The sequence below is a fragment of the Lepidochelys olivacea genome, assembly GCF_965140295.1.
Source record: "Lepidochelys olivacea isolate rLepOli2 genome assembly, chromosome: 1".
In the NCBI taxonomy this organism is placed as follows: Eukaryota; Metazoa; Chordata; order Testudines; family Cheloniidae; genus Lepidochelys; species Lepidochelys olivacea.
In genome coordinates, this window is record NC_140411.1 from 59,432,848 (window position 1) to 59,458,981 (window position 26,134).

The 26,134-nt window shown below is 43.2% G+C and overlaps 1 long non-coding RNA gene across 1 annotated transcript in view; it reads right to left on the minus strand.

Moving 5' to 3' along the window:
* Positions 1-357: 357 nt before the first annotated feature.
* The window catches only part of LOC311515198, a 47,046-nt gene continuing 21,269 nt past the window's right edge, over positions 358-26,134 (minus strand). Inside the window, exon 4 of the long non-coding RNA XR_014710081.1 lies at positions 358-1,263. This is a non-coding gene — a long non-coding RNA (uncharacterized lncRNA). The remainder of the gene's footprint in view (positions 1,264-26,134) is intronic.

The window sequence follows — 26,134 nt, forward strand, 5'->3', positions numbered from 1 at the left end:
TCTGTTCAGCATTAGTAGACTTAGTTCTATCCTATGGGAGACTGAAATCTTTATTAAACATTTCATTATTTGCTATACCCCTTTGTCACGGACACCGCCTGCAAGTATTGACTGTCTATGACCATTAACTTTCAGATGGTCTAATCTATTTATACACTACCACCCTCATAACTTTTCTGGGCTGAAAAGAATTCTTGAATTTCCCTCCTGGCCTCTTTCTTTAAATGAGGTTTGACTCAAGGGTGGATCAAATTAGGCTATTTATCTCCTTATATATACTTTGCGTGCAAAGAAAGCTGCTGATTGTGTAGTTTTTCAGAAAAAGCTCAATTTTATTTTCATGCTATCAAAGGAAAAGAAAACACAGGGTGGAATTCACTCGTGATGCAGAGACCCCACGCCAAGCACTGGGCACCATACCTATGTTTGTGTGAGGGTGGGGAGAGAGGGTGGCATAGGGTTCAGGCTCTCTAAGGACGTGCCAGCAATACAGGAGTTTCTGCATCTGCTGCGCAACATGGAAGGGCTTGCTCTGTGCTTGCCTATGATAAGGTAGGCTCTTTTTAGGTCACATTTGGGCATTTTCAGAGACCTTTCCCCCTCAAAGTCCTTCCAATTATGGGGGCGCTCTGTCTGAATGTTTCAAGAGAATCTATAGAGGTCTGGCTTGTTTCAGAGTGCAGGGCACGGTGAGACCCCAGGTCAGGACTTATCTTCAACCCCACCTGGCTGCAATCAACAGGCACCTGGGCTGAGTCCTTGTGGGCAGCAGAGATTTACAAGCGGTCTTCATCTCAGTAGCTTCACTGGAAGAGTCTGCTAACTCTGGCACACTGCAGCTTTACTCCTGGTCACCACCCCTTCCTGGGGCAAACTCTTCCTTTTATGGTCATTTCCTTAAAGTGGCACAGGCTCTGCAAGTGTGCTTATGTAATATTGATTGAGCCCAGAGCAGCTTGTCAGCCTTTTCCTGATTGGGTTGGGAGGTATTCCCCACCACAGTGCTGCATGTATCCCAGCACATCAAGGAAGTTTGAGGGCAGGTGGAGATGCAGATGGACTGATTGTCCTCTCTGCTACAACACAGTTTTACACTGAAGTAATTACTCTGCTCCTAACACACACACACACACACACACAACCCATAGAGGGTGCAAGATTAGCAGCAGCTGCTATTCCAAGTTGTATCTCATCTTGCTCCCAAACGCCTATTCCCTTGTGAGCTTTGTGCAGTAGGGATGACTTTTTACCCATAATGTATACCTGTGGAAGGGAGAGAAAGATATCAAATGAACAAAATATTCAATACAATCAGTACTTACTAATTTGAGCAAACAACCCAACAAAACCATATCCAAGGCAAAGGGTTTCCTTTACCCCCAAAAGGGAGAAGAGCCTGAGTGTCAATGAAGTCCACTATCAAACCTATGTAACCTTTCTGCCACGCCGAGTTGATAGCAGCAAGGGCTGGGCTAGGGGTTCCCTCTCAACAACACAATGCAAAACTGACTCAAGCCCTCAGCCAGTGACCTGGGAAAATCTTACACACACCCCTGGGTGCCTCAAAGAGGCAATTCTTCTCCTCTCATAAGCACGGAGTCTCGGTGTAGCCAAAAATCTTTAATAACATGAGGTAAACAACATCAGCATTAAATTGGGAAAACACCACAGCTAGGGTTCATAAACCAAACCATGAGCAAAGACCCACCACAGCAAATTGGGCCATGTCCTTTCCCTTTGGTTCTTGAGTCCAGCAACCCAAAAATAACCCAAAGTCCCAAAAGTCCAACAACCCAAAAGTCTCTGCCCCTGGTCAGTGCAGCCCCAGAGTTCAAAAGTTTATCTGCAGAGTTTTACCTCCCAGCCTGGGTGGAAATGGGGGAGTGTGTGTGTTAAGGGGCACCTTACATGGTCCAAGACGAACTGCCCCGCCTCTCCACAGAGTTCTGCTACAGCCTTCACCACAAACCACTCCACCAGCCAGCCCACAAATTGCTTTGCTCACCACTCCGCAATATATCTTCAGCACCCCCATCCCCCCACTATTTAACACAGTACTCAGTGATTTCAGCTTGTAGTAGGGGAGCCTCAGTGCTGGTGCACCATTGGCCCAAAGTGAATTCAGCTCAGCAGCCTATAACTAGACTCCTAGTAGAATCAAAATTAGCTCTGCTATTCTACAGTGGAGATAGAAGGAGGTGTAATTGGTGTTTCAGGCCCTTTTGAGGTCACCCACACCACCAAGTACAAATGCCCACCCAACCTCTCTCAATTCACTGGGTTGTGGAACCCATGTCCCTTGTCTAGCAAGTGCTATTTAGCTGATGGCAAGTCCTTCTGTTATAAAACAGTTCCACTGTCCTTGATTCATATAATCACGGTAACAACACTTTATTCTTCCTGCCCCAGTAACAGAGAAATTGGGGATCCCACAGCAGCCAAAGTGACCATTTGGGCTGCTGTGGACTCATGCTCGGCGGAGGGGATGTGCCTATGTAAACAAGATCACCCCTGAAGTTCTTTTTCACAACTCGCCACAATTCACCACCAGATGTCAGGGTAGAGCTCATCCTGACTCTGCTTACAGCTGCATGGAATGCACTCAAATTCTACAGTGACAGGCAGTAGTATAAAACCTAAGACATAGAATCATAGAACCACAGGGTTAAAAGGGACCACAAGGGTCTAACCCTCCTAAAATGCAGGATTTGTTGTGTCTAAACCATCCAAAACAGATGGCTATCCAGCCTCTTTTTGAAAACCTCCAGTGAAGAAGCTTCCATGACCTCCCTAGGCAGTCTGTTCCATCGTCCTACTATTCTTAGAGTTAGAAAGTTTTTCCTGAGATTTAATCAAAATCTGCTATGCTGTAGTTTGGACCCATCGCCTCTTGTCCTGCCCTCTGTGGCAAGAGACAACAACTTTTTTATGTCTTTTTATGGCAGCCTTTCAAATATTTGAAGACTGCTATCATGTCCCCCCTTAATCTCTTTATTTCCAAACTAAATATACCCAGTGCCTTCAGCCATTGCTCATATGGCTTGCATTCCATCCCTTTGATCATCTTTGTTGCTTGCTTCTGGATCCTTTCCACTTTCTCTACACCCTTTCTAGATGCTGGTGACCAAAATTGGACACAATACTCCAGCTGAGGCCTAACTAGTGCTGAGCAGAGAAGTACTATCGCCACCCTTGACTTGAATGCTATGCTTCTGTTAATGCAACCCAAAATTGCATTTGCTTTTTTTGCAACAGCATTGCATTGTTGACTCATGTTGAGGTTGTGATCTACCACAACTCCCAGATCCTTCTCAGAAGTGCTGCTGCCAAGCCACTTATCCCCCAATCTGTATTTGTGCATTTGGTCTTTTTTTCCTAAGTGTAGAACCTTACCTTTGGCTTTGTTGAATTTCATTTTGTTGTCTATAGCCCAGTTCTCCTATTTATCAAGATCCTTTTGCATTTTAACTCTGTCTTCCAAAGTGTTTGCAACCCCCCCCAGTTTTGTGTCATGTGGAAATTTGAGCAGCATGGTGTCTATACCTACACCCAGGTCATTAATAAAGATGTTAAATAACACCAGACCCAGAATGGATTCCTGTGGAACCCTGCTTGAGACCTCCTTCCAATCTGACATCATTCCATTAATAACTACTCTTTGTTTGCAGTTCTTTAACCAATTATGTATCCACTTAATGGTAGTTCTACTGAGCCCACATTTCTCCAGCTTACATATCAGAATGTTATGTGGGACTGTGTCAAAAGCCTTGCTAAAGTCCAAGTATATTATGTCTACAACATTCCCCCATCCACCAAACCAGTTACTCTGTCAAACAAGGAAATCAAGCTGGTTTGGCATGATTTGTTCTTCGTAAATCCATGCTGGCTGGTAGTGATCACCCCTTCATCCTCCAGGTATTTGCAAATTGAATGTTTTATCTATTGCTCTCATATCTTCCCAGGTATCAAAGTCAGGCTCACAAGTCCGCAGTTTCCTGGTTCCTCCTTTCCCCGCTTTTTAAAGATGGGCACTATGTTAGCCCTTCTCCAGTCTTCCGGGACCTCTCCTGTCATCCATGACTTTGTAAATATTATTGCCAGTGGTGCCGAGATTTCTTCAGCTAATTCCTTCGGCACCCTGGGCTGAACAGCATCAGACCCCACTGACTTGAATTCATTCAAATTAGTCAGAATATCTGATGTGTTTGTTACTTATCCTGATCTGCGTCCCCTCCCCTTTATTGTGTGTAGTAACTTCGCTAGTCATCCGGTCGCATGTTATTTTTTTGTAAGAAAACTGAAGAAAAGTAGACATTGAGCAGCTCTGCCTTCCTGTCATCTTCCATTACCAGCTCACCTTCTCCACTGAGCAGCGGACCCATGCCATTCCTTATCTTTCTTTTTTGTTTGACATAGTTGTAGAACCCCTTTTTGTTGTGGCTAACCTTCCTTGCCAGCTGTAATTCATTCTGTGCCTTGGCTTTCCTGATTTTATCCTACAAATTCATGCTATTCCCATTTATACTTCCTTGGTGACATGCCCCTCCTTCCATTCCCCATATGTATCCCCTTTGGCTTTTAGATAGCAGCCACATTGGCCTCCTGTGGCTCTTCTTATCTTCCCTCTGTGTCGGAATAGCTTGATAATGAGCCTCTGGTATTACATCTTTTAGGAACTGCCAGCCCCCTTCAACTTCTTTTCTTCCTAATTGGTCTTTTCATGGGTCCTTACCTACTATTTCCCCAACTTGGCTGAAATCTGCCTTTCTGAAGTGCAGTGTTCTTGTTTTGCTGTTCTTGTGTCTTCCTCTCCTTAGGATTTTGAATTCTATCAGATCATAACCACTTCCTCCCAAGTTCCTGGCCACCTCCATGTTCACAACTAATTCGTCCCTGTTGGTCAACACCAGATCCAAAGTGAATGGTCCCCCTACTTGTTTCCTCAACTTCATGAATGAGAAAGTTGTCCCCTACATATCCTAAGAATTTGCAGGACAGATTATGTTTTGCTGTAATAGTCTTCCAACAGATATCAGGGAAGTTAAAATCTCCCATTAATACTAGCTCATGTATGGTAGCTAATATTGTTACCTGCTTGTAGAATGCCTCATTCACTTCCTCTTGGTGGTCTATAATAGACTCCCACCATAACATCAATTTTATTCTTTCACCTTTTCATCCCCACCCAGAGACTCTCAGTATGTCTGTTGCTCACTTCCTCTTGGACCTCTGAGCAAGCGTATGCATTCTTGACGTACAGTGCAACCCCTCCTCCTTTTTTCCCATACACATCCTTCCAGACAGATAGATAGATAGCCTCATACTAATTACTTTATACATTTTCTCTTTTGTGCTCCAAGATGCTCCCAGGAGTAAAGGCAGCAGAATCAGGACTGTGTACAGGTCAGCAATACAAGTAGTAGACAGCAGAGCTGTCTATGGATAGTGCACATCAGTCAAGGCAGAATGAGATTCTTAAACATAATGGTGCTCCAACTGGTATTTTTTCAATCCCCTGTCTTTGAACGAACATTTTGTTTCTCTCAAGTTCCTTTTGGATCATAATTATAATGAATTATAATTCATTGGCTACAGCCAAGATTCACTGACTGATTTTTCTACTCATTCATAGAAACCAATTTTTATTTTGGCCTTTCCTTTTTGCAGGGGCTGGGGGAAGAATAAATTTTACTGTGCAGCCTCTAATTGAAAGCCTTTAAATATGTCTAAACCTGTTTATTTCTTCAATCATTTCTGAAAAAATGGGGATTTGAGCGAGAAAACTGAGCACATCCACTGTTAGGACAAAGTTCTAATGCTCCCTGGGAAATCACTGAGAGCCTTGTGTATATTTCAGGGCCGAATTTGACAATTAAAATCAGATCTGTTTGGAACTGAAAAATCATCATCTAATTTCAATACTGTAGAATGCTGTAAATCTTTTGGAAGTTAATAGCACTTCAGTGTCAAACAAGTCTGCTTTTAGGAGCTAGTACAATGTCAGCTACTGCATTGTTAAGGTCACTAACGACATTTTGTTATCTTTGGATAATAGAGGCTTACTTGGAGCTATTTTATTGACCTAAGCAAAGCTCTCAGTGCATTTGAGCATAATATTTTAGTGAGAAAATAATAAGTACAGGACTGTTGCTGAGAGATTATTTATCAAATTGCTGTCAAATAAACCCTTTGTAAAGAGCAGTGAACTGAAACTTCTCTCTGCTGGAATCCCCAAGGTTCAGTTGTTGGCCTGTTATTTTACTTATTTGTTTTGTAACAAAAGCAATGCTATTGATTTTTTAAAAACTGTAACAGTTTCTTGGCTATGCAAGTGGCACCATTATATATAGGCCAGGGAAACATTTTTTGGTGTTCATTTTGGTCTCCACTGTGATCCTGACAAATCATAAAATTGGCTCAAGATGAACACATTAGTTTAAAAATCAGAATCTGGGCTAGTTACTTCAGATCCCAGGTATGTGGGCCTCCTGCTTTATATTACTGGTTTGGCAGATCCCACCTTGAACCTATCCTGCACTTCAAAAGTAGAGATGCCGCCAAACTGAAAACTCAGATCAAACTCCTTTCCAACATGTTTTCTAAGGGAGACAGTGGGGAGGAGATGGTTGTTCTAGAATCTGTAACTGAGCCCATCTTTGAGAAGGACCTCACCCTTTAATGGGCTGAATGGGAACCTGAATTTGTGCACTCACAAACTCTAGGAGTTTGAAATCCAGCCAGGAACAAATGTCTGAATTTTCCAATTCAGGCTGGTCTCTGCTTCAGAGACTTCGGAAATGATAAATGACTGTTTAGTAGTTATACTTCATAAAGAGCACAATAGATATTCATGATTAAGGATATAATTTAGTCATGGAGGTCACAGATTCTGTGACTTTAACAAACCTCCATGACTTCTTTGGTGGCTGCGGAGGGGGCTGTAGCTGTGTAATGGGGTCTACAATCCCCCTATTGAACATAAAGGGGGGAGGAGAGTCCCTCATGTTTACATGCAGGCAGCTTGATCACAGCCCCTCACACATGCCAGAGCTGCCAATCATGGAGGCAGGCACCCACAGCTGCAACCAATAGGGCCTGCTCGAATGGGAGGAGGGCAGAGAAAGAAGGGGAGGCAGAAAGGCCTGGGGTAGCAAGGTGGTGACAGCGCTGCACCAGGCTGCCTCCAAGAAAGTAGCCAGGAGACTGGCAGAGATGACAAGTCTAGTAAGTGACAGGCTTTAAGGAGGGTGAGGTCCAAACACCAACCTCACTGGCAGCAAACTAAGGGGGGCTGGTCTGGTGGAGAAGAGGCCCCTCAAGAGGCCACCCTAAGAGGCTGTCATAAATATAAAGGGAAGGGTAAACACCTTTCAGTCCCTCCTGGCCAGAGGAAAATCCTTTCACCTGTAAAGGGTTAAGAAGCTAAGATAACCTTGCTGGCACCTGACCAAAATGACCAATGAGGAGACAAGATATTTTCAAAGCTTGGGGTGAGGGGAGAGAAACAAAGGCTCTCTCTGTCTGTGTGATGCTTTTGCTGGGACCAGAGCAGGAATGCAGTCAGAACTCCTGTAAAGAGTCAGTAAGCAATCTAGTTAGATATGCGTTAGATTCTGTTTTGTTTAAATGGCTGATAAAATAAGTTGTGCTGAATGGAATGTATATTCCTGTTTTTGTGTCTTTTTGTAACTTAAGGTTTTGCCTAGAGGAATTCTCTATGTTTTGAATCTGATTACCCTGTAAGGTATTTACCATCCTGATTTTACAGAGGTGATTCTTTTACTTTTTCTTTAATTAAAACTCTATTTTAAGAACCTGATTGCTTTTTCATTGTTCTTAAGATCCAAGGATTTGGGTCTGTGTTCACCTTTACAAATTGGTGAGGATTTTTATCAAGCCTTCCCCAGGAAAGGGGCTGTAGTGCTTGGGGGGGATATTTTTGGGGGGAGACGTTTCTAATTGGGCACTTCCCCTGTTCTTTGTGTAACACTTTGGTGGTTGCAGCGTTTAACCTAAGCTGGTAAGAATAAGCTTAGGGGGTCTTTCATGCAGGTCCCCACATCTGTACCCTAGAGTTCAGAGTGGGGAAGGAACCTTGACAGAGGCTGAGACAATGTGGTACCAGAAGAGGGGTGGCAGCTAACCATCCCTGCAGAAAAGAGAAAAAGGGGAAAAAAAAAAAAAAGAGAAAAACTTCCCTCCTTTTTCTATATATACATATGTAAGGGAAATATGGAGGTGAATCAGGTTCTGCAATGGCTGGTGAACTCACAGGCTCAACAACAACAGAGGCAACAACAGCTGTTTGAACAGATGACATCCCACCAGCAACAGTTGTTACAACGGGTGGCAGCACTTCTACTGGCTGCTACCCCCTCAGAGTTCCATCCCGAAGGGGAGTGCATCCCCTTTAATTCAGGGGACCACGCCGATCCTGACACTCCAAGATGACAACAGGTGGTGATCCAGAATCATTCCTGGTAGCCTTTGAGAGGGTAGCCACAGCTTCCCACTGGCCTCTGATTCTGATCCTAGCCAGAGAGTGATTCGACGTGCACCACTCCTCATTGGGGAGGGCCTGGCAACATACTGGGGGCTTGATGATGCAGTAGCCCAGGACTACAACCAAGTAAAGGCAGCCATATTGGACAGGGTGAGGGGCAGGTGAACTCCTCAAGGTCTGTGTGTAAGATTTCCCTGCAATGGTAGGCCTGCACCTTTAAGAAGCTCCTCATCCCATGCCTATGCAGGAACAAGGGCCCAGTGGGACACAGAAGGAGGGTGACCCAGCCACCAGAAGAGAAGGGACAGATACAATAGCCTGTTGCTCCTGTGGGGAATAGGGGCATAGACTTTGAGATTGCCCCTACCCAAAGTGTGACTTGGGACAGGTCTGGACCGGATACAATAGGGCATGGAAAAAAAGCCCAGAGAAACTCACCATCCCAATCAAAGTGGAGGTCCAAAAGACAGTAGCCCTTGTGGACTCAGGATGTGATCAGACTTTTGTCCAGAAATGGATAGCTGAAGTGGCTGGGAAACCTGAAAAAGGGGAAACCTCTATCAAGTGTCATCCATGGGGATATTTACGATATCCCATAATGACAATAAGACTGACAGTTGATGGGAACGAAGATTGGGTGAGAATATGCATATCTCTGGACCCCTTTTATCCAGTGATATTAGGCCAAGACCTGCCATATTTTCCTGAGCTCTTGCAGAGGCTTCTCTTAACACAGAAGCCAGAGGAAGGCACCCCAGAAGAGATGTTAGGGTTCTTGTTCTCTTTTAAGGACCCTGATCTTTTTACCTCCTGGCCTAAGAGGAGAAAATCCCCAAAAGAAAAATGGATAGAAAGGAAGGAGTGAAGGGAGGTGAGAGGGGGAACGCCCTCTGTAGGCATAACAGAGGTCATCGATACTGGAACTGATGCTGGTGGGACAGAGGACTCCAGAGAAGGGCCATCTTTGGGCCCAAACACAACACCCTCCACTACAGCTGAACCCAGAGAAGTTAACTGGACTCTGGGTATTCTTTTCCATATACCCCTTGGGAAAGGACCGTCCCTAGTCCTGCCTCTGATGCATCCATTTGTAGAATGAATTACTTGTCGAAGTCTGGGCATAGAGCACTAATTGTTTGCAGAGTATGACCTTGAGTTCTTGTATTTTATGCATTTGGTTTTCCTTCCCTAAATGTTGCATTTTACAGTTGTCTTTGTTGAATTTCATTTTGTTGTCTACAGCCCAGTTCTCCAACTTATCGAGATCCCTTTGAATTTTAGCTCTATCCTCCAAAGTGTTCCAGCTTTGTGTCATCTGGAAATTTGAGCAGCATGGTGTCTATACCTACATCCAGGTCATTAATAAAGATGTTAAATAACTCTGGACCCAGAACGGATTCTTGTGGAACCCCACTTGACCTCCAGACCTCCTTCAATCTGACGTCATTCCAGTACTAGCTACCCTTTGTTTGCAGTTGTTTAACCAATTATGTATCGACTTAATGGTAGTTCTACTGAACCCACATTTCTCCAGCTTACATATGAGAATGTTATGTGGGACTGTGTCAGAAGCTTTGCTAAAGTCCAAGTATATTACGTCTACAACATTCCCCCATCCACCAAACCAGTTACTCTGTCAAAGAAGGAAATCAAGCTGGTTTGGCATGATTGGTTCTTAGTAAATCCATGCTGGCTGGTAGTGATCACCCCTTCATCCTCCAGGTATTTGCAAATTGAATGTTTTATCTATTGCTCTAATAGCTTCCCGGGTATCAAAGTCAGGCTCACGAGGCTGCAGTTTCTTGGTTCCTCCTTTTCCTCGCTTTTAAAGATGGGTACTACGTTAGCCCTTCTCCAGTCTTGCAGGACCTCTCCTGTCATCCAGGACTTTGTAAATATTATTGCCAATGGCTCTGAGATTTCTTTACCTAATTTCTTCAGTACCCTTGGGTGAATAGCATCTGGCCCAGCTGATCTGAATTCATTCAAATTAGTCAGAAGATCTCTGATACGTTTGCAAAAAGAAAAGGAGTACTTGTGGCACCTTAGAGACTAACCAATTTATTTGAGCATGAGCTTTCGTGAGCTACAGCTCACTTCATCGGATGCATACCATGGAAACTGCAGTAGACATTATATACACACAGAGACCATGAAACAATACCCCCTCCCACCCGACTGTCCTGCTGGTAATAGCTTATCTAAAGTGATCATCAAGTTGGGCCATTTCCAGCACAAATCCAGGTTTTCTCACCCTCCCCCCCCCCCACAAACTCACTCTCCTGCTGGTAATAGCCCATCCAAAGTGACCACTCTCTTCACAATGTGTATGATCATCAAGGTGGGTCATTTCCAGCACAAATCCAGGTTCTCTCACTCCCTCACCCCCCTCCAAAAAACCACACACACAAACTCACTCTCCTGCTGGTAATAGCTTATCCAAAGTGACCACTCTCCCTACAGTGTGCATGATAATCAAGGTGGGCCATTTCCAGCATAGATCCAGGTTTTCTCACCCCCACCACCTCCATACACACACAAACTCACTCTCCTGCTGGTAATAGCTCATCCAAAGTGACCACTCTCCCTACAATGTGCATGGTAATCAAGGTGGGTCATTTCCAGCACAGATCCAGGCTTTCTCACCCCCCCCCACCCGCCGAGGAACACACACATAAACTCACTCTCCTGCTGGCAATAGCTCATCCAAACTGACCACTCTCCAAGTTTAAATCCAAGTTTAACCAGAACGTCTGTGGGGAGGGGGGGTAGGAAAAAGCAAGGGGAAATAGGCTACCTTACATAATGACTTAGCCACTCCCAGTCTCTATTTAAGCCTAAATTAATAGTATCCAATTTGCAAATGAATTCCAATTCAGCAATTTCTCGTTGTTGTAAGATGGTGACCTTCATGTCGGTGATTGCGTGACCAGAGAGATTGAAGTGTTCTCCGACTGGTTTATGAATGTTATAATTCTTGACATCTGATTTGTGTCCATTTATTCTTTTACGTAGAGACTGTCCAGTTTGACCAATGTAAATGGCAGAGGGGCATTGCTGGCACATGATGGCATATATCACATTGGTGGATGTGCAGGTGAACGAGCCTCTGATAGTGTGGCTGATGTTATTAGGCCCTGTGATGGTGTCCCCTGAATAGATATGTGGGCACAGTTGGCAACGGGCTTTGTTGCAAGGATAGGTTCCTGGGCTAGTGGTTCTGTTGTGTGGTATGTGGTTGTTGGTGAGTATTTGCTTCAGGTTGGGGGGCTGTCTGTAGGCAAGGACTGGCCTGTCTCCCAAGATTTGTGAGAGTGTTGGGTCATCCTTCAGGATAGGTTGTAGATCCTTAATAATGCGTTGGAGGGGTTTTAGTTGGGGGCTGAAGGTGACGGCTAGTGGCGTTCTGTTATTTTCTTTGTTAGGCCTGTCCTGTAGTAGGTGACTTCTGGGAACTCTTCTGGCTCTATCAATCTGTTTCTTCACTTCCGCAGGTGGGTATTGTAGTTGTAAGAATGCTTGATAGAGATCTTGTAGGTGTTTGTCTCTGTCTGAGGGGTTGGAGCAAATGCGGTTGTATCGCAGAGCTTAGCTGTAGACGATGGTGTGGTCAGGGTGAAAGCTGGAGGCATGTAGGTAGGAATAGCGATCTGTAGGTTTCCGGTATAGGGTGGTGTTTATGTGACCATTGTTTATTAGCACTGTAGTGTCCAGGAAGTGGATCTCTTGTGTGGACTGGACCAGGCTGAGGTTGATGGTGGGATGGAAATTGTTGAAATCATGGTGGAATTCCTCAAGGGCTTCTTTTCCATGGGTCCAGATGATGAAGATGTCATCAATATAGCGCAAGTAGAGTAGGGGCTTTAGGGGACAAGAGCTGAGGAAGCGTTGTTATTACTTATCCTGATCTGTATCCCTTCCCCTTTATTGTGTATGGTAAATTTGCTAGTTAGCTGGTCATATGTTATTTTTTCTGAGAAGACTGAAGCAAAGTAGATATTGAGCAGCTCTGCCTTGCTGTCATCTTCCATTACCAGCTCACTTTCTCCATTAGGCAGTGGGCCAACACTGTCCTTCATCTTTTTTTTTTTTTGCCTGACATATTTGAAGAACGTCTTAATGTGGTCTCTCACATTTTTTGCCAGCTGTAACTCATTCTTTGTCTTGGCTTTCCTGATGTTGTTTCTACATGCTCAGGCTCTTCCCATATATACTACCTGAAGATTAATTTGGCCCCTGCTTCAAACAACTTATGATATAAATTGAATTTACACACAAAAACACTTAAAGAATGTGGCACCCACGATAGGGTTATCATTTATCAGTGATAGGAAGCAAGGAAGAAAAAAAAAGTATTGGAGGTGAGAGATCATTAGGGGATGGGAAGAGAAGTTTTTCAAAACTCAGGAACAGGGTGACCAATGGGGCAGAGTTAAGGGTATGAGAAAGGAGCAAAGAAATGACTGGACATAACAGAGAGGGTAGTTAAGTCAGTCAATGAAATATAATGATATTTTAAACACCTGGTTTCAGGATTGTGTTCATATGTGGGCTTACTGTGCAGGAGCATTAGATCACATGCTACTAGCTGCATATTTCCTTCACCTCTTCAGGCAGTGCAGAATCCTTTCTGCATGGTATCTTTGGGCTGGTGGTCTCAGTGACAGGGGTCCCTTGGATCCAGGCAGATTTTGGAATAGGAATCCATCCATATAACCCTAGATGAACCAAGAGTAACTTTCTTTCTGTATCTCGAAAGTCATCATGGTGGTTGGAGAGGCTTTCAGTTATCAGGAAAAACTGTGGAGGCCTTGAGGCTCTGAATGGTTGCTCCTGGCCTGTGCAGATATTATAGCCTGAGGTCTGCAGGGCTCTCAGAAAATCCACAGGTTGGGGGTATAGGGCAGGTGTCAAACTTCTTCCCACTTCTGCTGAAGGAGGGCAAATTTCCACCCAGTGGAACAGTTTGGTGGAATCTCTGCATACACAGACCCTGTGGTATGTGAGGTTTCCTCCACAGACAGCACTTGGTCCATTATTGTTTCATTCAGAAACTCCTGTATGTAGTACAATGTTACCATTTCCCCTTCTAGTCAATCACATTTCTACTGAGCAAGACTTCTGCTTTATATATAGTTAGATGCATAATATCACAATGTACTTTGAGCTAGATAGCTGAGAATCTGCAAGTGTCATTGACTGCAGTTGGATTTACAGTACACAGCATTTCTGAAAATCAGACAGCTTATATTTAAGTACCTAAATATGGATTTGGAAGCTATCTTGGGGTGAGGGGTGCCACCTGCAAAAATTTTGACCACTGAGCCCATGTATATTCACTGTATTAGCTTGTAATGATAGTAATTATATTGACTATCATTTACTCAAGACCACATTGTGCAGAAAGCGTTTAGGTGCTTAACCGAAAACTATGGGCCTGATTCTCCTCTCACTTATACCAGTTTGACACCAGCATAACTGCTTGGATTACACTGGAGTTACTTGTGATTTACAGCAGCATCAGTGAGAGAATAATCAGTCTTCATTTGTTCTAGGAGAATCACAACTCCTGTCTGAGGACTCCCCTTAGGATTGGCTATGTTCTCACTATATAGTCTGGAGGCGGTCATGCTTTTTATTTCCTTTTTGAACTCTTTGGCCACAAATGAACAATTAATGACTGTGGTGCACCAAAGTCTCAGGATGTTTTTTACTCTTATAACGCACTTTTACTTGTCCGGGCACCAATCATGTGTTCTGTATTATGGACAAATACAAGCGGAGGGCCAGCCACCAAAACAAACAAAGCACTCCCACGTCTGTCCCATTTATTCAATGGGGAATTGCACAGGCTCCACAGTAGGGGGTGACTTGTGTCACTCTTGCGGTCTCATCCCACCCATTCCCTTGGAGCAGTCAGCACTGTATCATGTTGAAGGGGAGTTTAAGGGCTACAAACTAATTAATTTATTCCAGAAAGTTCACCTCAGATATTACACCTGGATTCAGTGAAGTCCAGCCATGACTCAGTTTTCCAGCTAAACCAATCGAGGCAAAAGGAAGCCAAGTGAATTACTCATGGTCATACAGTCAGTGTGAGTCAGTAACTTGGCTGGGATTTGTACTGACTTCCAGCACTTTAGCCTATCCCCTTGATACTGTTCCTTCTTTTTAGTTTGGAAAGCATCAAACACATTGTGTACTCTTTCAGAAACAAACAATAATCATCACCTCAGCAGATACCGTACAGACTGAGCATCTGAATAAACAAGCGGCCTTTTTAAAACAAACAATCCCCCAAAATAAAATAAACTACAGCCCCAACAATCCCAATGCAATTACAACCAGTAGGGAAACAGAACTTTTAGAAGATTAGCCTCCAAACTGCAGGATGAAAGGAAATGGTCACATCCCAGATGACGCTGCTGCTGTCTTATTGTGGCTATAGGAAAATTTCCGGACCTGTGTCAATTTATTTTCCACTTGTAGCCTTCCTGCAAATTTCATAATGGCCCCCATGCAGTTTTACTAGTGTCATTTGAACACTCAGTCCAGTGACTCCTTGTACCCCCATTCATTGTGACAAATGCTACCTGCTTCCACTGACCTGCTGAGTAACCTTGAGCCAGTCACTCCAGGTCATGTTTTTAAAGGTACATAGGTGTCTGAAGATGTAGCTACCTAGTGGGATTTTCAGAAGCACCTAGATGCCTAAGGGAGTTAGGCACTTATGCACATTTGAAAATCCCACTGGGCACCTACCTACATCTTCAGACCCTAAATACCTTTAAAAATGTGACCCCTTGCCTCTCTGTACATCTTTTTATCTCCTTTGTCAGTCTTGTCTATTTAGATAGTAAACTTTTTTGGTCAGAAAGTGTCCCTCACTACATGTCTGTACAGTGCCTAGCACAATGGGGCCATGATCTCATTTGGAGATCCTAGGCACTACCATAATATAAAAAGTAATAGTAGATATAATAAAAGGACTTTCTATTTCAAGCAGAATACAGGCTGGATGCATGTGGAATTCAAATTCCTAGGAGCCACCAATGAGATGTTACTAACTTTAATCATACGTTAACCAAACAAAAGCAAATCATGCTGTAGCAAGATACTGAATTTTCCCATTGATAAAGATCTTGTTGAGGACTTTGCAGAGAAAATGATCTCCATTTCAACCTTACAGTCTGGAGAAGATGATTCTCTACTTCCGAACTATAGCTGCTGGCACCAATGGGAAGAATAATGGGAGTGGGGACTATATTTGTGGAACATGGAACAAATTGTTGCCTTGGCTAGAAGGAAAAAAAACCCAGCATCTGATGATAGCATAACATATTGATCTGCTGTGGCCTCGTCATTTCACTACAGCCAAGAACAAGGGATGAGCAGCCACTAAGCAGATCTTTACTAATGAAAATCTTGTAACTTCAGTGATAGATTCAGTGCAATTTAAGGTGGATGATGTGGACAAATCATATTTTTCAGTGACAGCTGCTTTTAGATACAATTAAGGCTGATATTTTAGCAGAGAGCTCTGAGAGTGATATTCCAGTGAGCTCGTTTTAGTGCCAACTCTGTAGAATAAGTTTAAGGATGTGTTAGGATGTGTTATGATGCTTTAGTTTTTCCACAAACTTTAGGGATCTGCATCTACTGAAATCTCTTGGAATTTAATTTCATGACACTTGTCCCCTCATCTCAAGACTGCTTGCTGGATGAATTGCTCTTTACATTTATGCTTTTCTGGACTGCATTAATAGCTGTTTTCTTTAAAGCATTTTACAGTTCTCTAGAAGCAGACATGGATTATTGTATTTTTGTTCCTTTCACTCTTTGAACTTTTAAAATCTGATTTTATATAGGTAACTTTTGGGAAGATTATGGGGCCATCTTTTAGTATGGCCCTTTTTTCATTCAAGTTGTAATATTTTGACAGGAAAGACTGTCTTGCCGTGCTGGGCAGAGATGGTTCCAAGGTAGCCATGTTTTATAGAAACTTGTTGGTCAGCTTTAGCTTTGCTAAAGCCAACGTTGGAGAGGGATGGGTCCAGAATCCATTTGACCAGAACTATCAGAGAGTTCAGGGGAAAAACATTTTTGGTAGCATTCTATCTCTGTAATGGACAAATTAGGACTTTTTCATTATGCAAAACCTCAACTGGGGTTGGTTTTTAGATCCAGGTTCTATTTATTCCAAATCTGCAAAATTCTGGAGTCTCAGATAAAAGTCCACGTCCTGGACACTACAGTGCTAATAAGCGATGGTCACATAAACACCACCCTATACCGGAAACCTACTGACCGCTATTCCTCCAGCTTTCACCCAGACCACACCACACAATCCATCATCTACAGCCACGCTCTGCGATACAACTGCATTTGCTCCAACCCCTCAGACAGAGACAAACACCTACAAGATCTCTATCCAGCATTCTTACAACTACAATACCCACCTGCTGAAGTGAAGAAGCAAATTGACAGAGCCAGAAGAGTACCCAGAAGTCACCTACTACAGGACAGGCCCAACAAAGATAATAACAGAAAGCCACTAGCCATCACCTTCAGCCCCCAACTAAAACCTCTCCAACGCATCATCAAGGATCTACAACCTATCCTGAAGGACGACCCATCACTCTCACAAATCTTGGGAGACAGGCCAGTCCTTGCCTACAGACAGCCCCCCAACCCGAAGCAAATACTCACCAGCAACTACATACCACACAACAGAACCACTAGCCCAGGAACCTATCCTTGCAACAAAGCTGTTGCCAGCTGTGTCCACATATCTATTCAGGGGACACCATCATAGGGCCTAATCACATCAGCCAGACTATCAGAGGCTCGTTCACCTGCACATCTACCAATGTGATATATGCCATCATGTGCCAGCAATGCCATGTACATTGGTCAAACCGGACAGTCTCTATGTAAAAGAATAAATGGACACAAATCAGACGTCAAGAATTATAGCATTCAAAAACCAGATGGAGAACACTTCAATCCCTTTGGTCACTCGATTACAGACCTAAAAGTGGCAATATTACAATAAAAAGACTTCAAAAACAGATTCCAACGAGAGACTGCTGAATTGGAATTAATTTGCAAACTGGATACAATTAACTTAGGCTTGAATAGAGACTGGGAGTGGATGTGTCATTACACAAAGTAAAACTATTTCCCCATGTTTATTTCCTCCCCCACCCCTCCACTGCTCCTCAGACGTTCCTGTTAACTGCTGGCAATGGCCCACCTTGATTATCACTACAAAAGGTTCCCCCCACCCCGCTTTCCTGCTGGTAATAGCTCATCTTAAGTGATCACTCTCCTTACAATGTGTATGCTAACACCCATTTTTTCATGTTGTGTGTGTGTATATAAATCTCCTCACTGTATTTTCCACTGAATGCATCTGATGAAGTGAGCTGTAGCTCATGAAAGCTTATGTTCAGATACATTTGTTAGTCTCTAAGGTGCCACTGGTACTCCTTTTCTTTTTGCGAATACAGACTAACACGGCTGCTACTCTGAAACCTGTCAGATAAAAGTGTAAGGGGTTTGGTCCATCTCTAATAGGAAAGGGAGAGAAACCCTTTTTAAAAAGTAAAAATTGTAATAACGAAGTGCAAAAAAATAAAATAAAAAATGAATGGCTTTCCATGATGATTTCCAAAGTTTCAGTCGTGTAAGTTATGACAGGGTCTGGCCAGATGGCTACAGGAGAGTGATAGAAAGCAAATATGTTAGCCACAGGTTAAGTAGGTCCCTTTTCCCTGGGTAAGGTAACAGGGAAGGTTTTTTTTTTTTTTTTTTTTTTTTTTTTTTTTTTTTTTTTTTTTTTTTTTTTTAGATAAAACAGTGAAACATGTTTATTAACTACAAAGAGAGAGATGCAAGTGCTATGACAGGGTCGGGCCAGATGGCTATAGGAGAGTAACAGAAGGCAGATATATCAGCCCCAGGCTAAGTAGGTCCCTTTTCCCTGGGTAAGGTAACAGGGAAGGTTCCAGAACAATCAGGAAACTTCTGGAAACAATTAAGACGGACAGGCTGATTAGAACACCTGCAGCCAATCAAGAAGCTTCTAGAATCAATTAAGGCAGGCTAATCAGGGCACCTGGGTTTAAAAAGGAGCTCACTTCAGTTTGTGGTGCGTGTGAGAGGAGCTGGGAGCAAGAGGCACTAGGAGCTGAGAGTGAGAATGCATACTGTTGGAGGACTGAAGAGTACAAGCATTATCAGACACCAGGAGGAAGGTCCTGTGGTGAGGATAAAGGAGGTGTTGGGAGGAGGCCATGGGGAAATAGCCCAGGGAGTTGTAGCTGTCATACAGCTGTTCCAGGAAGAACTCTAGACAGCTGCATTCCACAGGGCCCTGGGCTGGAACCCGAAGTAGAGGGTGGGTCCGGTTTCCCCCCAAACTTCCCAACTCCTGGTCAGACACAGGAGAAGTTGACCTGGACTGTGGGTTCATGAAAACAGCCAAACTGAGGGCTGCCGTGAATCTCCAAGGCGAGGAAATCCGCCAGTAAGCGCAAGACCCAAGGTAGAAGAGGAACTTTGTCACAAAGTATACATCAACATTTAACTGGATCAGATTCTCTCATCCCTCACCTACATCATCCTCTTTTTGCCCAGGCTGCTGCTTCAGTGTCTCATGAACGGCTGGTTCCCCTGCTGATTAAACAACAAATAATTTCCTCATGGATTGTGTAATTGCTGTGCAGCAATGGAAAGACTAGAATATGGGACTATGATTCAGTGCTTGGCAAACTGTGGCCAAAAAGGAGGTACAAAAAGTGATGAATATGTTGGAGATTTCTGCACAGAAATAAATTTTTTAAGGACACACTTGGCCTGTAAAATTAAAGAGCTTAAGTACATCTTGACTAATATAACTGGGGCAAGAATATAAAGCAGTTTCTGTTCCTCTAAGTTGGCAAGTCACGACATCCGCACCTGCTATTACCACTAGAGCTAATGTTCTGGCAGAATTCCTGTGATTGCCCTGATTCTAAAGGCTTTCAGATTCAGCTCTGTTGCTTCCTAAAGCAATTGGTCAGCTGACGATGCTGATATTTACAACCCTGATTATATTTTCAATTCATTCTTCTCACTTTTATGTACTATTGGCCAAATGTTACATGAAGTAAATGCACGTTACTCCCCTTGACTTCAGTGGGGGCTGAAAGTATGTAGCTGTGGGCACAATTGTTCTGCATGCATTTATTTTTTTTAAACAACATCTGTTGTAAGAAGACTGCCTCTCGATAAGGCCTCCAAAATACCTCTTTGCACCTGGACAGACTAATTGCCAAAGTTACAAACTCTTTTCTTAAATGAGGAGACAGCTTGCTGGAGTAAATCTCAACTTTCTGCTGACATTATCACTGGAGAAATGAAAAATATCCCCATAAACTTTTGCCAACCTGCATCACACAAAGATGCATCTGAGGAAGTGTCAGGAGGTTGAAGTCCAAACCAGGCAACACCTCCCTGTGACGAGAGTCAGTGGCTATGTCGCCTAGTAGCAAAAGTCAATGGCCATGGATAGGGAACCCAGGCCCTCCCTGTTTCACTGGGTTCTGACCGAGGGCACTACGACTAATAGTTCATTACGTGCGGGAGGGATAGTTCAGTGGTTTGAGCATTGGCCTGCTAAACCCAGGGTTATGAGTTCAGTCCTTGAGAGGGCCATTTAGGGATCTGGGGCAAAAATTGAGGCTTGGCCCTGCTTTGAGCAGGGGGTTGGATTAGGTGACCTCCTGAGGTCCCTTCCAACTCTGATATTCTATGATTCAGTTGTATGGCCAGGGGGCAGGAGCCCCTATGCCTGCTCCCTGGGCCACTTCCAACCCTGGTTTCAGTTCCTCCAGTGCTGCCAATGGTCTGCATCTGGATTCCCCTGGAATCCTCTCTGATTGTGTTCTGGAGGGTTTTCCTCTGTCAGTCATGGTCTATTGTTCCTGATCCCTGCAGATGAAGGGCCTGTGGTGGCTTTGCAATGGGGCCTGGTCCCGGCCGTGTGAAGCCTCAGTGTCTTCTTGGAGGGAGCTTGCAGTGCACAACTGCTGCCCTGCTCTGTCCACCCTGACTGAGCCGAGTTGCTCCCTTTTCAGCTCAGCCATCACTGTGAGCATGCCCAGCAGGTGCAGCGTGGCAGGGCCTTCTGGGCCCAGAACTGCTCGATAATCCTTAGTTTACCAGTGTGGGGCTCCCTCGTGCTCCCTACCACAGGAAGCAGATGCAGAGCTGGGTTTCTTCTCCATACAAGCAATAACCAAAGTTGAAGTTCCTGTATCAATTAGATGATCATTAGGCCAGTGATGGAATCCTGGGCCCCGAAAGCTGAGTAGATGAGGGAGCATATAGGATTTGAGCCAGGAAAAAGTGTGTTTTTGGCACGCCCAGAGGCAAACAAACCAAAAGTAAGGATGCTTTAGGGATCCCTGAGAATCAAAGTAAATATCAATCAAGATTCAAGGACTTCTTTATCTAGAAAATTTTGACAGGTTTCAGAGTAACAGCCGTGTTAGTCTGTACTCGCAAAAAGAAAAGGAGTACTTGTGGCACCTTAGAAACTAACCAATTCCGATGAAGTGAGCTGTAGCTCACGAAAGCTCATGCTCAAATAAATTGGTTAGTCTCTAAGGTGCCACAAGTACTCCTTTTCTTTTTTCTAGAAAATTTTGAAATTCTAAGATCAAGTTACTGCATTTAAAATGAGTGGTTGTAGCTATGTCCACACCAGCTCTTCTGTCAGTGTCACTTTTGTCACTCAAAGCGGTGTTTTTTTCACTCCCCTGTGACATAAGTTATACCAACAAAAGTGCTAGTATAGACATAGACTTTGTCCTCCATGCTCATGTGCTCTGTTCCCAAAGTGGTCTGTAGCATCTGTAAGGGTAGAATGTTAGGTTAACACCTTCTCCTTGCTAAGGCAAAACCCTGATTTAGGTGACGTTGTGAATAGAGCTACTTCTACCTGTTCTATACTCAAACACTGAGCCTACTTCACACAAATCACCTAGACTTGCAAAATGCTACCACCCCTTCACCCATGCCCCGAGGATTCCTTTTGAGATATTTCTTTCACTGACCCCTCACCAGGGTCGGATTAAGACCTTTAGAGGCCCTAAGCATTGAAAATGCTATGGTGCCCCTCCAATATGTAATTCATAATAAAAACAATACTATACCGTAAAATAAAATTGTATTTTTCAGAATGACACAAAACTTACATGTATGCTGAAATTAAAATAGCTTCTTTCTAGATTGTCTGATTGTTAAATTCTGGATAAGTTCATCGAAGCTGACTTGATGAAGCATGTCCGCTTCCATACACAATAGGGAAAGTGAATCAAGTCTGTCCTGACACATTGTTGTTCTCTGAGGGTTTTTTATTCTTTTCAGCTGAGAAAAAGAGCGTTCTGTGGAGCAGTTAGTAATCATCAATGTTAAAAAAATACGTAGTGCGATCTCTACATTTGGAAATACACATTGTATTCCGTCTTTCAATATTGTGTCATGAAGATCAATGTGACTGAATTTCATTTTTCCTGTTTCATTAAACTTTGTGCACATATAACAGTGGAACTGCCGTACTTCTCCACAGAGATTCATGTTCAAATCAACAGGATATGAGTCAACTAGCTTTTGGGAACCTTGTGAATATTGTTCTTCAGATAAGTCCATATCGTTTAGAAAAGAAAATCTACTTGATACTTCTTTGTACACTTCACCTCTCCTCTTCATGAGCTTCAAGTGTATCAATTATAGTAAGTAGATACGCGAAATTTGTCTCTAGGATTCAGTGCTGTTTCTGTTGCACTGCTATCATTTGCTTGTTTTTTCCTGATTCACTTGCGGGACTGGGCTTCTTTTTAGTTAGTATCAGGCAAGATATCTTTTGATATGTCTTCAAATCTTTTGAAATCATTCCTCAAAGGGTGTAAGTGGTCTGCTAATGATTGACAGAGGTCTGCACATGTTTTCAAATTCAATTCTTTTTCTCGGAGAGCTTGACTTGTGTGGTAAAAGTGTTGTAAAATTTCATTCCACATGGTCAACATGAATACAAACTCTAGTTCTTGCATCTTGTTTGCAATGTTTTCTGCCTCTCATAGTTTTTCCCTTTTGTGATTGGTCTTCAGCTATACTTTCTAATGCATCCACAATCTTTGAGTAGGACTCTAGAATTGCACTTGTTGCCGCTCCATGTGCCTCCCAGCGAGTATTAGAAAGATTTCAACACACAATCATTGCTCAAATATGTTTTAAGAACTGTCCATCAGTGTGTTGAGGCAGAGAAGAATGTATAAAGTAACTGGACTGTTGAGAAAAAACTTACTGCCGTGGGACAACAATCAACAGCTCTGTGGCCAACAAGTTTGAGAGAGTGTGCAGCACATGGTATGAATATGGCATATTTGTTCTGTTCTAAAAGCTTCTTCTGCATTCCTTGATAACGCCCTGACATGTTGGCAGCGTTGTCATAAGATTGACCTCTGCACTTTGAGAAATCTATTTTGCAAACTTGGCACAGATAATGCAGTACTTGATTTGCCATTTTTTCACCAGTGTGGCTTTTCAAATTGAGGAATGTTATAAATTGTTCAACTGGTTTTGCATCTGTGGGAGACACATATCTTAATACAATACTCAATTGATCAATAGGTGAAAGATCAGATGTAGAGTCGACAGATAAACTGAAGTACCCAGCAGTACTTATTTCATCCACAATAGCTGAATGAACTTTGTCACTTGTTAGACCAATGAGTTCATCACATATTGTCTTCGATTAGTATGATGGGTTAGCTTTGCAGTATTCCCATATTTTGAGATATGGCCTGCTAAAAATGGGTCAAACTGAGCCACAAGCTCCAACAATCCCAAGACATTTCCATTCTGCAATGATCCAAATGTGTCATTTGATCCCTGGAAAGGCAGACCACATTCGGCTAATGTTTGAATAACAGCTATAGCACCCTGCAAGACATGTTGCCAGTATTCACGCTCCCCTTTAATTTGTTCTTCCAATTTTTGTGTCAATCCAAAGCCCTGTCTTCAATTTAAATATATCAACACTGAATCTCTGTGAGTAGTGCTATTTTCATGTTGTTCAATTAAAACAGTATTCCGCCAATCACTAAATTCATCTGCAGCAAACCGGGATGTTGAAGGTTTATATGCAAAAAGTTTGCAAACAAAACACTACACAGACCCTGTTGATGGTGAATACAGTAGCCATTCTCGAGTGTATTTCTCACCATTCGCTTTCATGCCAAAAAATATTTTTTGTGGACAATATCTCATTTGTTTGCCATTGGTAAAAGTCTGACGTGATTTCTCAAATGGCCCAGTGTGGTGCTGACAGTCATTTGGTCCACGATCTATCCAGTAAGCTACGTCATCAGTGCTGAAATCAATCCACACACCAGGATCCTTTCTCCTATTATTTACAGCATGAGCAGGTTCAGTCTCTGACACATCCACCTTCTAGAACAATGTCTGTTTTGCCACCAGGAGTAGGATGATCAGTTATAGTCTCTGACACATCCACATGTTCTGGAATGGTGTTTGTTTCACCAATAGAAGAAGGGTCAGTCTCTGAAACACCTACAGGTTTTGGAATGATGTCTGTGCTACTGAGAGAAGATGTTGCTTCTGATGGATTTGCTTTGAAAAATTATGTCAGCTTTGGAAGATTTTGGAAAATTTCACTAGTGTTTTTGTTTTTTTCTTCCGCCAGTTTCCATTTCAGTGCTCCACTCAGTTGATTACGTTTCATCCTGCCCCTTATCTCAGTTATCTGAACTTAAAAAAAACAAATTACACAACGTACACTATTTTTATGTGTGTGTGTATATATATATATATATATGAAAGAAAAAAACCAAATCAAGTATGTGTAACTCAGAAGAATATATCAATAATAAAACAAAAATTTATTGCAATACATGACAGGATCTGATTTCCTGGCATTATTTCGATCTACGTTAGTAGGACGCCCCCCTGGTTTAGGTGGGGATAAATAATAAAAAGAGAACAGAAAAATGGGGGGAAGAGTGTGTAGTGGAGTATAAGGAAGTCTAACAAAGTTCTGATTTTTCCCATGATGACTACTTCAATGCTTTTTTTGAAATAACAAATTTTTTCAAAAAACCTAATTTTTTTTGGTACCCTCTGCTTTGCTGGTGCCCTAAGCACGTGCTTAGTCTGCCTATTGGGTAATCCAGCCCTGCCCCTCACTATGCCCTGGAGATGAGAGTCATGTAATACCACCAGACAGCTGGTGGCATAAAAGGTTGTAGCTGTGTCAGTCCCAGGATATTAAAAAGACAAGGTGGGTGAGTTAATATATTTTATTGTACTAGTTTCTGTTGGAGAGAGACAAGCTTTCAAGCTACACAGAGCTCTTCCTCGGGTCTGGGAAAGGTTCTCAGAGTGTCATAGCTAAATACAAGATCAAACAGATAGTTAAGCATAAGTAGTTAGCACACGTCCTAAGGGACCATTCAAGGTGAAGTGGCCCATTTACACTTCTGTAGTTATAGGACAAACAGGGTGTGGCGGGGGGGAAGCTAGATTGTTGTTATAAGCCATAAATCCAAAGTCTTTATTAAGACCATGTCTTTAATGTCTAGCAGAGTTCGACACAGTGCACTTTACAATGGTGCGGCTGCACTGTTGCAGCTGCGCTGTTGTAAGGTAAACTGTGTGGCTGCTCTTTATCACTGGGCGAGAGCTCTCCTGGCGACATAATAAAACCACCCCCAATGAGGGGTGTGGCGCCTGCCTACAAAGCACTGTCCAAACTGGCGCTTTTCGTCACTAAAACTTTTGTCGTTCAGGAGGGTGTTTTTTCACACCCCAGAGTGACAAAAGTGCCAGTGTAGACATAGCCAAAGTGTTGTGCAGGTTTCCTTTGAGGATGAGGCCTGATAGGTCAGAGATAGAGTGATCGCTTTATGAGAAGCATTCACCCACAGGTGACAAGGTATTTTTGTCTTTTAGCATTTCCCTGTGTGAGTTTATTCGAGAGCGTAGTGATTGTCTGGTGTCTGGGGCATTTCGTGCCCTGGATGAGGTACACCACATGTTGTGATAGGCATGTGTAGGAACCCCTACAGGGTATCAAATGCCTGCAGGATATCATCAAACAACTACAACCCATACCCAATGGGGATCCCATCCCAAAAGAAATCTTTCCTGAACTCCTTCTTCTGGCCTTCAAACAATCTCTCCAAACTTATTATCAGAAACAAGCTCCTCACAGACCGGGACCCATCACCAACTCAAAGTGGCACCAGATGCTGCCAGAACAGATGAAAAACCTGCAGACATATCTCCAATGCTACAATGATCAACACCCCCCCACAACACACCTTTCAAGATCCAGGGCTCTTAAACATGCCTATCACATGTGGTGTACCTCATCCAGTACACTAAGGCCTGGTCTACACTGGGGGGGCGGGCGAGGGAGAGCTAAGTTGGTCTAAGTTACGCAACTTCAGCTATGAAAATAGCATAGCTGAAGTCGATGTACTTAAAGCTACTTACCACGGTGTCTTCATTGCAGTAGGTCGACTGCTGCCACTCCCCTGTCGACTCTGCCTATGCTTCTTG